This window comes from Pinus tabuliformis, chromosome J (assembly GCF_031772625.1).
Source record: "Pinus tabuliformis cultivar Carrire ecotype Pingquan chromosome J, CPIR1, whole genome shotgun sequence".
Taxonomy (NCBI): Eukaryota; Viridiplantae; Streptophyta; class Pinopsida; order Pinales; family Pinaceae; genus Pinus; species Pinus tabuliformis.
The window spans coordinates 1344948925-1344964472 of record NC_142295.1 but is presented as its reverse complement, the minus strand read 5'-3'; the positions used below and the strand labels follow the sequence as shown (position 1 = coordinate 1344964472).

The window sequence follows — 15548 nt, the reverse complement described above, 5'->3', positions numbered from 1 at the left end:
TGCGATATCATAACACGCATGTCAAGGGTCCCATGTACCTCCTAGTGATCCTCCATTAACTTGATCTAACTATAGGGTTGATCCGACAATCTCTTAATGATAAGGGTCAAGCTTTAAATTTAATGCCCGTTTACTTCTTTTGCTCTCCTTTTAGTCGTAAAATATAGTTTATTTTAAATTAAACATGTGACTCATTGTGAATTGACAAATAATTGAGAAAAAGTGTCAAAATTATGGTCATATAAAATATTATAATTTTTAAATTATACACACACACACACACACACACACACACACATATCTGTGTGTGTGTGTGTGTGTGAAGCATACACCACTGTTGCACAGTAAATGAGATGCATGTGTTGATATATATATCAACGCATGCATCTCATTTACTATGCAACAATGGTGTATGCTTCACATTCATTACGATACCATTAAATGGATACAAAGACAACACCTTTTACTAGTTATTAGGTAAACTTTTCAAGGTCAAAACAATTAGATTTAAGAAAATCGTTATAAAAGAATCTTTGGAGAATTTTTGAACTATTGCAGACAACTTTCTAAGAGGAATTTTCTACAATATTAATGCCCCTACTTGTGCTCAACCTTTTTGATCCAATGGAATTTAACTAGGTCTAATTTTAAAGTCCCTTTCCGCATTCTATAATTGTGTCGAAAGTCTTATCAATTCCGTAATTTATCCGATGCATTTTTCTCATAGTATCCCTTCCATAATATATCTGAAATGTTTGTTTAGAGTAGTTAGTTTAATGTATGATATAATTTGCATATTTAAACCCATGTAGATAAAAGGAGGCGACCTATTGAGGATGAAGTTTCTTGTGAAAAACCTTTCCAGTTCAGGTTTTGTACGACAACTTTTTCCACATCACAAGCTCTTAGAAGACACATGAATACCCATCGCCAAGATAAAATGTTGCTGGCATTAATAATATTTTTATAGTTGAATTTACCAAAGAAATCAAACATTTATATCAGACGTAGTTTGTGTGAATGCATGGATTGAAAAAAGATTAAGAATGGATGGAATCCAAAAGATTAAGATGAATATGTCGATGCCTGAGGTTGTGATTCTAATATAAGAAGATGTCTCTTTCAATCAAGATTCATCATATGTCTCTTTCAATCAAATATTCATCAAATGTCTCTTTCAATCAAGATAAGTGTATATTTACAAAATAATGTATCTTTATTTCACAATGAACATGAAGAAAGGAAGGATGAGCAATTGGATCATGAATGAAACCTTGAATAGTCAAAATAACACCTATTCTAGTCTCTATTGCAAGCCATCTATTTTCAATTTGATATTTTTTAAATAATTTATATAGTTCAATGCAATAGATTATTTTTATTTTCATGAAAATGGGTAGCCACAACATTGGTTCTCCATTTCAAATTCAACAACAATTTTTTGGAACCCTAATGCCTAGCCCCTTGTCACTTGAATCTCAACTTATAGCACAACAAGGACTCTATCATCATAACCCACCTCCATTAAGGTGGAATGTGGGGCACCCACAAGGCAATTGGTATGTAGACTTGCATGCTCCATATAATGGAAAACTAGAGGCCTTGCCACCCATTAATATCTAGAATTGACAACCATATGCGAACACCATGAATATACCAATGAATACGAACGACAGATATGGTAGGAACCAGGACCCTCAACCTTAGTGGTGGAACCGACCAATTTTTGATAAGTGAAGAGTCATAATGTTTGATATTCGAGATGGATATGAATGTTGTGTGTGAAGGTCTAAGAGAATGCATGGACACCACCATCGTCAACCCCACCATCCATATGAGGCTCCTCATGGGGGTCAATATCCACCACCTATTTAAGGAGATATTGTGAAGATATACTCTGAAGCTAATCATGATTTCTTCTTGGTTGGTAGATATGATGGTACAAATGAATCAGACCCAAGCTAGGTTGGTGACATATCACTTTTTCTCTATGTGAACAAGACCCAAATCTATCCGGTGTGATAAATTAGGTTTTTATAGTATGTATGTGTGAACCAAACCCAAAATAGGTTGATGGAAGTGATTCATTTTTTCTCTGTGTGTTTTTGTAAATAAACCAAACACAAAGAAGGTTTTGTGACAAAGATTAGTATTTTCTATGCGTGTGTGAATAGATTCGTCGATTATATGCTTTTGATCTACTACAATGGATCATAGATACTTCACGGAATGTGAAAGCCAAGGATGATGAAGGATTTCCTGCATTTTCCTTTGTAAACAAAGCTACATGCTAGGAATTGAGGCATGGGCATGCTTACAGGGATAAGGTCACTTTTTTCATAAGGGTTATTATAATGACTTTATGGAAACCTTTATGACATAGATAATAGTTATTTCAATGGGATTGTTGAGAAGGGATTATGTAGCAATTTATGATATAGTTAATAGTGATTTCAATGGGGTTACTATGAGTGGCTTATGTATGACTTAGTGATATATATATCAATGATTTCAATGGGGCTAGTAAGGGGGGCTTATGAAGTGAGTCAAGGACCTAACAAAATACATGGTATTTGGGTGATCAATAGGGTTTTTATGTATATTATTTTGATGTTTAGATCACTTAGGTCCTTACCACCCTAATGATTTGAATGAGGTTGTGATTTTCACTTGACATGTTGATATGGGTAAGCGGTACGAGTGTACCAGACCTGTCAACAACACCCATCTTAATGTCAATGCTAGCGCTCTAAAAGATAAGCATCATTGAGCCCTTCGTGAGGGAGAAGAGATTTCTCTGTGTAAGTGGAAAAAGGAGAGTCAAAAGTGGAAGACCAACCCAATATGTAACTTTTATGAACCATACTCATATGTTGCCAAAACTATTGGTATATTATTTTGTCTGATTTGGGACATTGTCAAGAAAACAAAAAAGAAAAAAAAAAGAAAAAAAAGAAAAAAAAAAACGTTGGGAAGAAATTTTATTATAGGTGGTGTCTAGTATGTATGGATATGTCTATCAAAAAATGTATTTAGAAAAGGAATAAAAATGATGATTTTTCATTCATTATGTTTGTATAGAAAAAATATTATGCATGGTAAAAGTAATATGAAGGAAAATTTAAAAATAAAATCGTCATAAAAAAATTCTATGACAGTTAGTGGTACCCGTCAAATTTAACCTCTGATAAGGGTGAGGGTAGAGTATCTAAGTTTTTTTTGTTTTTTTTTTAATATTCATTATCTATACCTTTTTGTTTATAAAAATATTGATTATTTATAATTAGATATATAGATATTTTATTATAATGTTGTTTAATAAGGTAATAATTTTGTTGGAAGTTTGTGGCAATGTTTGAATTATTTTTTTGATGGTGGAATTGACAACTATAATTTTCATTTTAAGAAAATTCACGCAAACTTTGTTAAAATCGGACAAAATTTTTCATTTTCATTGTTTTTGACTAAAATATCAGATCATAAAACTATTATTTTTATTATTTATAACTATTTTTTCTTAAAGAATTAAAAAAAAAATTTAATTTAACAATGGTTTAAATAAAAATAGTTTTTTATCAACAAAATTTAGTATTGCTTAATATCATTGTATCGATTAAAAGCTTTTACAATTATTTAAATAATTATTTATTATGAATATTAATTTTTTTGGCATTGCAATATTTGTAATTCATGTATTTATATATATAAAAGAAAGAAAATAAATATATATTTAATATAAAATTTAGTCTAAAAAATATAAAAATACAAAATTTATATACAAATATAATAAATATTTTAGAGTAGATTAGTTTTTATTATTGAAGTTAAAAATTATGCTTTAGGAAACGTCGTAAGGCCATAGCCTATAACATTAATTTATGCTTCTTTAACAACTATTGAAAGACAAAAATATCAAGAAAGAGACAAGACACGAAGGCAAAGAGATCACAACTTCAAAGCCTTAAAAAGAGGAAACTTCAACCCATGTATGATGCAACAACTAACCATAGATCTTGCACTTATGAATAAACACATACCATAAAAACTAACTAAAATTCACACAATATTAAGTACATAATATCTCAAATATAATTCATTAAGAAATAATACTATATTTAGAGAAAAAAATATTGGCCCAATGATTGGCCTCTCATTCCTCACTCATGCACACACTTCTACATACATACATGCCTCATGCGATCACCTATACAAATGGATTAGAACCCAAGTAGGTTCTAGATCCCTAAACTAACTCCCAAAATATATCTCTTGATCACTAAAATCTCTCATCTAATCCCTTATCCCTAGATAAGAGCCAAATATCCCTTAAATCTCTCAAACCTTCCAAAATACTCTTGAATCTTATGATATTTACAAGAATTATCATTTTCTCCTAAAACTATAGAAAAATACATTAATTAATTAAATCCTAACTTTGAGTACTAACTCCTCTAGTAAATATTTGACCTATTTTAGATGCACCTACATCAGACTCTCCAGGTGAAAATAATTCATGGTCTCCAGACCATATTTCTTGATAATTCATTATACATCCTCCCAGATCCCAAACTTTAGTCTCACATTGATAAATTAATTTGTCATCTTGTTGCCATTTTTTTGTCTTTTTTTGTCTTTTTTTGTCTTCAAGGCTTCAAAACTTTATGTTGTGGTTCTCCTCTTGCTTTGTTGATGTATACTTTCTCATTTATTAGTAATTTGTTATCATCATTTCTTTTTCTTTGTTCAACAAACATCTTCTGAGATTCTTCCAGCATCGACTTCTTCATGTCTTTAATTTTGATATCTAACTTATCTTCTGGATGGTGTACATCACTGTTTCTTTGCTGAAATTTTTTGTCCATCTCTAGATTTCTTTTGCACCATATTTGTTGATTTGAAGGTCTATTGTAATCCACCATAATTTCCTCTGTCTTCGGATTGTCCAACCATTCTTCTAGAAACTCTAGTTTTGCTGCAATATCTCTCATGTAGACATTTGACCCATTTATTTGATGATCATTTTCTATTTTATTAGCAACTTCCATTATTTTTCCATCTTCAACGTCCTTAAGCTTCATTTCTTTATCATTATTATACACAAAGTCAATATCAGCAACATATCCTGCATCCACACACCACTTGTTAGATTTAAAACCAACATAAAATTTATCTTCCATCGTTGATATAGTCATAATATGTAGATCTTCTAAACAATTTGTGGTGCCATTTGTGGGAATTGAACCCATGTTCATATCATCATCATCGTCTCCAAGTAATGAGAAGTGCTCTGGTTCACAAATACATACATTTGTCAGGAGTTTCTCTGCTTCTCTAATCAAATTTTTTACCTTGTGTTTATTCCTCCTTGCAATCAATTGATTGATAGGCCATTTAACTATTCTCTTTATTACCCATCCATGTCTCTGATTTTGTAGTAGCTCCATCAATATTTCAAGTTGTGCCTTTAACTCATCGATATCTCTCTCAATTTCTTCGTCATGTGTGCCAAATGTTATGGCATCGCTGTGGCTTTCTTCTGAATTCTACATAGTCATGTTCATTTCCTTCCATGAAATTCGATTTGTTTACTGTAACCTACAATTGAAATACTTTACCAAGTCATCTTCTCTGAACTTGGCCAATGGTTCGCTTCACTTGAGCCTTCTCTTGAGCACTCCTTACTCCTCTTTGCTTCCTTTTCTACAAACAACTATAGTATCTCTTCGAATTTTCTTTATAGTGACCAGACTTTGGGTTTTGGGCTCTATCGATCATGCACCAATTATAATTGAAAACTAAAATTCAATGCACTTTTGACTTATGACTCTAAATTTCATTTTCACCCTAGACTTTTAATTTGACATGAATTGTTAAGGGACATTGACATGAATTTTTTTACATTGAAAGACTCTTAATCTGTGCAAATACTATACTTGACTTGACAAACTCACTTGATAAACTATTCAACTTTAACTTTATCAAAATTTTCTCAAAATAAAAACATTTAAATTTGACCTTGACACAATTTTCTAGACTCTTCTACTTTGACTTGAACCTTATATTGAGAAACTCTTTCATTCATAACATCTAAACCCTCACATAAGTCTCTTCCCATTTACAATTATACTTAAGTTTGATTTTGGCCATAGATTTGAGTCCATCATTTTACATTTTCTCTTAAACAACGCACTTTCAAATACAGACTTACAATAAATATTATTAGTGAAAGATATTTAAACTTTGAAAAATGGAGACTTTTTAATATTCATTAAACCATTTACTTTCTTTAATAAATGTAAGTTGTATTTATTAAATAAAGAGGCGTGTTGGAATCAATTACTCCTATCTATCTTCCCACTCATGAGTTTTCGTGCATTATAAATGTCTTAAGTTAAGTGGACCACCGTTTGAAACTATGAATCTTCATGAAAATCTTCCTTCTTGAAGAGTATTATAAACCACTCTTCCACTGTGATATTTCACTTTGACTTCATTTGGTGAATTACTAACTTGACTGTGAGATGTCTACCACTCTTGTAGCATTTCTCCCCTTTAATGTGAACCTTTCCTTGCATATGCAAAGTAGTGATGGAAAGAAAAAAAATGATTATGGTGGCAAAAACTGGAGGTGAGACGTTAACTCATCCAACACATCCAGTAGACTAATGAACTGATATTAAATTATACAATGTAACATTCATTTCATGCTTCTTTCATCTCCTTCTTGCGGATTTTATTTCACACATCCATTACAATGTACCACTGTAATTCAACATGATGATACAACACCTACTAGTTCGTCCTTCACACAAAATTTGACTCCACAGTTTAGAACACTTTCCACATAACTCATCTCGCATGCATCTCTGCAAGATAGGTTTTTCCTGATTTACATAGCTCAACTACTTCGAATCTCTTCGAATTTAGCTACACCACTCCACAAGTCAATCAAGTTTGGAAATGCACTTTAACCTCGACACAACTCCATGAAAATCAATGATGTCTACTACTTCTTCGCAATGATGCCCCAACTTTGATGCAATTCTGAGTAGCCACCTAGTGATTGTCTTACAGACATCGGTTATACACCGATCTACCTACAATCTTCACACTCAACATTCACAACGCTTACCATGGTAGGAACACTCCAAGTTCCAAGCAACCTGGCTTCTAGCATGCTCCACATGTCGGTCGCTCCTCACGTCAGCTATACCACTTGATTCTAGCTCAAATAGCTATATGCAACAGTATATCCTCGACAAACTACACAACACTTAGCACTGCATATACCAGTGGCAACACTTATGGCTTAATCCATTGGTGACATTCCAGAATAGCACCAACAATTCTCATTACCACAACAAACTCACTCGACACAACAATCAGATGCTCGATTCTCATAACCTACTTTGATACCAAAAATTTTATGCAACAACCATAGGTCCTGCAATCATGAATAAACACACACATACCATAAAAACTAACTAAAATTCACACAATATTAAGTACACAAATTCTCAAAAATAATTCATTAAGAATAATAATATATTTATAGTAAAACTATTGGCCCAATTATTGGCCTCTCATTCCTCACACTCACTCACACACTTCTACATACATACATGCCTCATTGGTTCACCTAGATTTATACAAATGAATTAGAATCCAATTAGGTTATAGATCCCTAAACTAACTCCAGATATATCTCTCTTGATCCCTAAAATCTCTTGTCTAATCCCTTATCCCTAGGTAAAGCCAACAATCCCTTAAATCTTCAAACCTTCCAAAATAATTTTGAATCTTCTCCTATTTACAAGAATTATCATTTTCTCCTAAAAATATAGAAAAATACATTAACTAATTAAATCCTAACTTTGAGAACTAACTCCTGTAGTAAATATTTGACGTAGATTAGATGCACTTGCATCAATGTATCAAATGCAAGTGCTATAATTGTGGAAAACTTGGTCATTATGAAAATTTTTGTGGAAATGAAGTATGAATTTTCTAATGCAAAGTATGAAGAGAAGAGAGATCTTAGACTCTTTATTACTTCACTATTGAACAAACATATGCTTAAGGAGATACTAAATAGACCACATGACACCAAAAAAATGAGTGGTTTTCCTAATTGAATGAAAATAAAAGTCTTACATAAAACAATTATTTGAAACAAATATTGACAACTGAATCACTTGATAAACCAGAATTTAGAAGAACTATAATAATGTTATATATACCAAATGATGCTATGTAGAATTAATAGAAATGTGCTTCTAAGTACATAATTGTGTGTCAAATAATTGATCAATGAAAACTACGATAACCAAACAAGTGACACAACTATGTCAAATGGACTATGCATCCTATCTAAATGAATCATGTTTCTTTCACCACTGTTGAAAGACAAAAAAAATATCAAGAAAAGGCAAGGACCATGCTATAATGAAATCTTACTGCATTACTGTTTCCTTGAGCCTTACAAAGCATGAGACCTATGTTGAAGAAATAGATCGTGATTTGCTACCTTCGAAATCAGAGGTTGTTTGGGTACAATTCTTACATATTTATTTTGGATCACTTCCTCCTACTATAGAAAACCTTAATCAGTACAAAGCAAAATTTCGATAGTTTGAAACATGTGTATACAAAGGACTATAACAATTATGTAAATAAATTTTGAATTTCTCCAACAATTTGGAAGAGGAAATATAATTTTTTGTAGGGCATTATCCTACCTTGTACAAGTCCAAGACATTTTGTTTTGTTTTGTTTTAGGGAACTCATTTATCATCCTCAGTCACATACAAGCTGAAACAAAAACCAGAAATCTCAAATTATAAGAACTTTTGTCACAACAACATAATTTGAATGAAAAAAAAAGGACTGAGATTCCACATGCAACAACATAACAACAAATTGGTTTTACTCCCAAGCCAACTCGACTACCCAATTAGGAAAAAACAGATTTATATATAATTGGACAAATTTTCAATCTAGGAAACAACTTATATATCAACTTGTGTACAATAGCACATCCACCCAATATGGGTACTCATAGAACAATTGAAGTATGTCTGAAATTTCAATGTAACAAAAAAATTACAACAACGAGGGGTACCAATGGATGAGAAATTTTACCATATTTTACTACATATTCTTATCAAAATACCTTCATCGGATTACATATGCTCACTTAAAACTTTAACAAGAGATACTTGACCTTATCGTAGGACTCCCAATCTCTATACCTAAAATGACAGAGAAAAACATAGTTGGTTGGAAAGCTCTGATTGCAGGACATGTCCATCATGGCTGTGGAAAAATTCTAGCTTATACAGGGCTTTCAGCTTCCAGAGATGTATTAGAACGTGTTGTTAAATATGTGATTCTGCTCATGCGATGTCTACAATATCTTGCTTAGGATGTGGCCTTGAAAAGTTGTGATATTCATCCCAAGTTTTGCACAAGATGGATTTTGCACATGAATGGGAAGTAGTTTACAACTCCTTGTATAATCCTCATATCAAGGAATGATCCCTTTAATCAATTTTTAAAAATATCTTCTTTCCTTGTTAAATGTATACAAAATTAGTACCACAAAACAAGCTATATCATTTTTTTAGGTGGAGAAAGTGAAATAAAATCACTGTAGGGGATTAAACTTAATAGTAAATACTATTTCCACAAATTTTTTTAAACATAGTCTATTTAATATGTCAACTGCTATCAATATACAACGTTCGGAATTGATAATGGAAAAGTATGAAGAGATGGTAAACTTGTTTCTACATGCACATCATTTTTGAACTGTCGGTAGTTCTCTGGACCGTTTCAACACAATACAATGGTGCATAGCATTTATGTCAAAAAACTAGCCCTTGCACTGGGCCTGACCTTATTTGCTGTGGAAAGAGATTTGATACTATTACACAAGTTTGGAGAGGACAAAGGAGAATAAGCATATTTTTTTGTTGTTGGAGAGTCGCTTATGTGAGAGAGAAAAGAGGCTTGTGGTTTCTATTAGATGAAACATGATCAAAGATACAGAAAAAGAGGGTCACTCCCAAAGAGATATTAATAAGAGATTTCAACAATGCAACGTGAATGGCACCAAACCTTATCCCTCATCCTTCACATTTCATAGATGAAATTGGATTGGAATTACTGGTTATGGAAGAGTATTGATTTCTGTACGTATTGAAGGGAAAAAAAACATATCTTTAATCAGACCCTTTTTTGTTACAGGGTGTTGCAAGAAACCTTTATAGGGAAATATAAATAGTGAATCTTTTCCTAACCAGGATTTCATATTTGTTATCAATTCATATCATAGCTTTGAATAGAGATGGTGGCATGAGGAGCTGCATGGATGTAAACAAAATCAAAGATTTTACCAAGAGCAAGGGATTACCATAAACTGTAAGAAGAGCCCCCGATTTTAAACAGACCAAAAATAAGGTGATACAATATTTGAACTAAGAGCTTGATGTTCTTCACTCTTTGTTTAGACTTGTTTGCTACCCATGTCGAACATTTGTAGTAAGTACTAAGTTCGACCCCGAGAACTCCAAGATGAGGTCACCGATCATGACACAACAATTGGAGAGTAATATTCTGCAAACAGTAAATTTAGATAGTAAGCATGTGAACAAAATGTTGATGACAATTTCCAAAGGCTGGCCTTGTTCATTGAAAAAAGCTAGGATTAGTTGTCTTACTTTGTGCTAGTGGAGGAGAGGACTGGATTGGAGAAAAACATGGTTCGAGTTCACTTACAACATTAAATTTTTTGTCAATATTATTTAAACATAAACCACGACTAATTTTGGGTTCCCTTTTGCGGATATGAAAATAGATTTTCTAATTATTCATAAACAACCACACAACCAATTAATATAAAATTCTCCACAACACTTCTTTTCATGTCTTGTGGGTTTAATTTTGTATTTACCTTCTATTTGTAACAATACTCTATTTCATTTTGTTAGATATACTTGAGAGAAGTAATATAAGAAGAATTTACAATTCAAAAGCTTATGTTCAACATAAAAATAATAGTTTATGCCAGCCAAAAGTAGCTTCAACTACAACAAAGGCCATGATCTAAACAAGTAGACTTAGGATTCCTTTCCAAAAATGTATGAGGCTTCATAGATGATCAGGGGCTCAAAATTATTCTCAAAAATCAAAGTGTCAGAATTTTATTAAACTCAGCTTTAGATCGAAAAGCTAGACATTTCTATTCCAATGGTGTGAACAACAGTCAAATCCGAGCTCGTATGCAAAAGTTAGAGTAAGTCAAAGTTTAGATTTGACTTGCTTACATGGTAGGATTGGATGATGTGGCAAGGTCCTTCAGAGAATGAGGAGGCACCAAGTGGAAAGGTTCCATTGGCCCCCTCATGGCACAAATCACAATCATAGGCAGGTTGGCATTAGAAATCGACCCTCGTATAGGGAAGGGTGCAATGAAATAAGGCGGACAAGATGGCTTTCAAGAAATGGTCAGAGGTGCGATGTGATAGATCGCAATCGCAGATCGACAAAGGGTCAGTGTTACAGAATTGGTGCCCGGCAGGTACCGGGTTGTGATGCAATATTGCAATCACAAATCGCAACATGGTGGATAGGTCCCGCATATGTATAAGACCCCAGGTTATCAGTCGATTGCGAAATGTGAAAGGATCCCAGATGTGAAGTGACTTTAGGTTCTTGTTAATACTCTCTTCGGGTCTGCCACATCGCAATCTCACATTGCCCACTTTGTTCACAGACCCTAAGCCTACAAAACTCCACTGATTATGATTTGTGATGGCAGTCAATGCCGACGGATTATGTCCCACCGCTCAGCAAAATTCTCGCTCGGTTAGCGAATTTTTGGAGAGAAATTGTGGGTTCATCTCAGATGTGAAGCAATTTGTGCAACAAATGGTGGAAAAACTAGGAGATGTCATAACTTTTTCAATTTTCCACCAAATTGGTTGCAAAAAGAGGTTAGATAGCCATTTTTGAGTATTTTGGACTAATTTGTTAGGATATTCTGACACATAGGAAATAGTTAAGTATAGCTTGGTCTATTATAGAGTTAGGTAAAGTGTGTTTCTTTAGTATGTACTTCTATAACTTAGAATCTGATAGTCATGATATGTAGTGATTCGATGGTTCATTCTCTCCTTTACCGACACTTGATCCGTGGCTTAACACCTGATTGATCCATGATCTCTATTTAAAGAGCATGGAGGGTCATTTGTAATGTAACCATTCATGAGAGAAGCTTATGCAAATTTTCATTCTTTTATTAATAAATTGCCTAAAGTGGCCACGTTGGCTCAGGTCGTGGATTGTTTCCCTCTTTCAGGGTTTTAACCACGTCAAGAATACTCGTGTATTGATCTGTGATCTATTTGTGAGTGGTGTACTTTGGTGTTTTTTCTGAGGAACTTATCATGTGAATTCCTACATGGTATCAGAGCTATTTGAGGGCTGCATCCGTTGATTATCCAAATCTGAAGCCGGTAGAACTGCATCTGACTATTGTTTCCTATATCTACTGTTTCTGAGTGCTTTCGGGCTGAGGGGACTAATCTATTGTGTTGGGAGCATCTGGTCCAGTGAGGAACCCATTTTGATTGACGTAGAAAGGTTTCTGGTAGCCCTAGCTATGTCATATTTAAGATCTGGAGGTATACAATGTTTATTTGTAGTTTTTAGTTATTTTCTCTCTGTTTATTTCAATTCATTTAGTCCTCTATTTTTTATTACCAAATCTATGCCTTTCATTTCTATGTATGCTCTTTTCCCTGTGACTCTGTGCGATATGGGAAAAACAGAAACATAAAGGAAGGATTTTTCTCATGCGTATGCTCTTTTTTGCTACGTCTTAGTGTGATCTCGGAAAATCAGAAGCATTGAGGAAAATATTATGTTTCCGGCTAAAGCTAACTTCAAGATGTAAGGTTTTTTTTTTTTTGTATGTCTGTCAAGTAAGCACACACCCCAAAGCTTCAGTGACTACAAAAGAAAACAAACCCCCTTCCTCTTTTCCAAAAACTACTAACCTTTTAAACTAGCTCACTTGGTCCAAAGTTACTTTATGAGAATAGAGGTCTTGGATTCAAGTCTTTCTTTTTGTTGAGTTACTTTTTCAAAAAGCACATGTAGCTTATGTTTAAAAGTTACTTTACGTAAAAGTGTTCTTACCCATTATAAAAAGTAAGTCACTTATAATTATAAAGTCTCTTTATCTTTTATTTAAGTTACAATTTAGTGGGTAGCTCATAAAGTACGATTGTAAAAGTGACTTTCACTTATTTATAAAAGTGAGTCACATAATTGTTTTTAAAAGTGAGCTAATTAGATTTATGTTTGGAAAGGGGGGAGTTTTTTTTTTTAAATATAGCATTATCATTCATTTTCGCACATTCACGCACTTCGTTGGCATCTTCAACAACTTTTCTTCAAAAATCCATAACTTCTTCATCCAGAAGCCGTTTTCAGAGCCGTTTTTCTTGAATGAGCCTAATTTTTCCAGATGTTTTCCTTGGAACACTTATTCTCAACATCTATAGATTTAGTTTTTTTTTAAATGGAAAGTCCATGCCAAGTTATTCTTGACAGCACCAACTACTGCCAATGGTGGTCCTAAATTGTGGATTTACTTAGAAGTAAAGGTCTTTACAAAATAGCCTCAGGCCAAGAAACTAAACCTCAAGATGAAGATAAGGCAGCCAAATGGAAAAATAGGCAAGATCAAGCACGTGGGTTGATAGGGATGTCTATTTCTCCTTAAATTAGATTCCATGTCGAAGAACTTGATACTCCTAATGAAGCAATGAGACAACTCACTAAAGCTTTTGGAATTAAAAATGAAATTAGAGCCCATCAACTTGAAAATGAGTTTCTTACATTGGACCCCAATAATTTTTCTTCCATTGAAGATTTTTTGTCCAGGTTCAAGACCCTTACAATTCTCTTGGAAGGTGTTAAGGTTAAGAAAGAAGATTATAGCTTTACCAATTCTATTCCTACTAAGTTGAGACCAGCCTACTCTGTGTTTGTTTCCACCTTCCATTCTACTAGAGAAGCCTAAATTTTTCAAGGGCAAGACTGCAAGTACCCCTATTTTGATGCCTTTTGTGATTCTTTAATAAGAGAACAAGAAAAGCTCTTATATATTGGTCTTCTTAATCTTGGAAACTCTTCTAAGAAAGCCTTAGCCACCCAGCAACAATCAAATTCAAAGAATTCTAAAAAGAAATATGCTAAAAAGAATGGTCCTAAACCAAACAAGGGTCCTAATCAATTTCCATCCCAAAATGAAAAATCATTTCAACAAAATGATAAGGAAAATAAAAACAAAGGGAAGAAGACTAATAGACATTGCACTTTTGTAATCGAGATGGCCACTTAGAATCCAAATGCTTTAAGAATATGGAAGCCTTGGAAGAAGCAATGAAGAAGCATAACATCCATTTGGAGCACTCTTCAATTTCAACTTCATCTTCAGGAATAACACTTTGTGCATGTTGTTGTCAAGCATCTCGGTCTGGTTATGCACTAAATGTATCTTCTTCTTCTCATTCTCATGAGTGGCTGATTGATTCTGGAGCTTCTTATCACATGGCCAAAAACAAAGCCATGTTTTCTTCTTGAAATGATTATAACACCAAAAATATATATGTTGGTGATGATAGATCTCTTAGTGTTGTAGGGACTGGAACTATTCATATAGACAATGGTCAATTTAATGATGTATTATGTGTTCCAACACTATCCTACAACCTTTTATCTGTATATCAGATAACTCATTCAGGTGAAGGTAAAATCATTGAATTTTCACCTCACGATGTTGTAATTAAGGACCTAAGAGATCCTAGATAGATTTTAGCTACTGGCATTGCTAATGATTCTACAAGGTTGTATAAGTTTAACAACTTTGGGTCATCATATCTTCCCTTGGTATTTGTTTCTCATAATGATGAAGTGAGCAAACTTTGGCATTAGCGATTTGGTCACTTAAACTATCATTGCCTTCAGAATCTATGTAAAGAAAATATGGTGAAATGTCTTCCAATGGTATCTTGTAGTGATGGTGTTTGTTCTGGATGTGTACTCGGAAAACATCATTGGGATAGTTTTGAAAAAGTGCCTCTTGGCACGTCTCATCCCCTTTACAGCTTGTGCATAGTGATTTATGTGGTCCACTTCTAGTTGTTTCATTCTCTGGCTACAAGTATTTCTTAACTTTCATTGATGATTTCTCCAGACGCACTTGGGTAAATTTCTTAAAACTCAAGAGTGAAGTATTTAACATGTTCATTGCCTTTAAGGCCTTTGTTGAAAAACAATATGGACATCAAATTCTTAAGCTAATATCCGATAATGGCAGAGAATATGTTAACAATAAATTCATCAAATTTTTCACTGAGAGTGGAATTCAAATGCAACATACTATTCCATATACTCCACAACAAAATGGTGTAGCTGAAAGGAAGAATCACACCTTAAAGGAAATGGCTATTTGTATGCTTCAATCTAAAGGACTT

At 33.4% G+C, this 15548-nt stretch overlaps 1 pseudogene; it reads left to right on the top strand.

The window, feature by feature from the left end:
* Positions 1 to 1797: 1797 nt before the first annotated feature.
* Positions 1798 to 4538, top strand: LOC149232351 (ricin B-like lectin R40G3; annotated as a pseudogene).
* The last annotated feature ends 11010 nt before the right edge of the window (positions 4539 to 15548 follow it).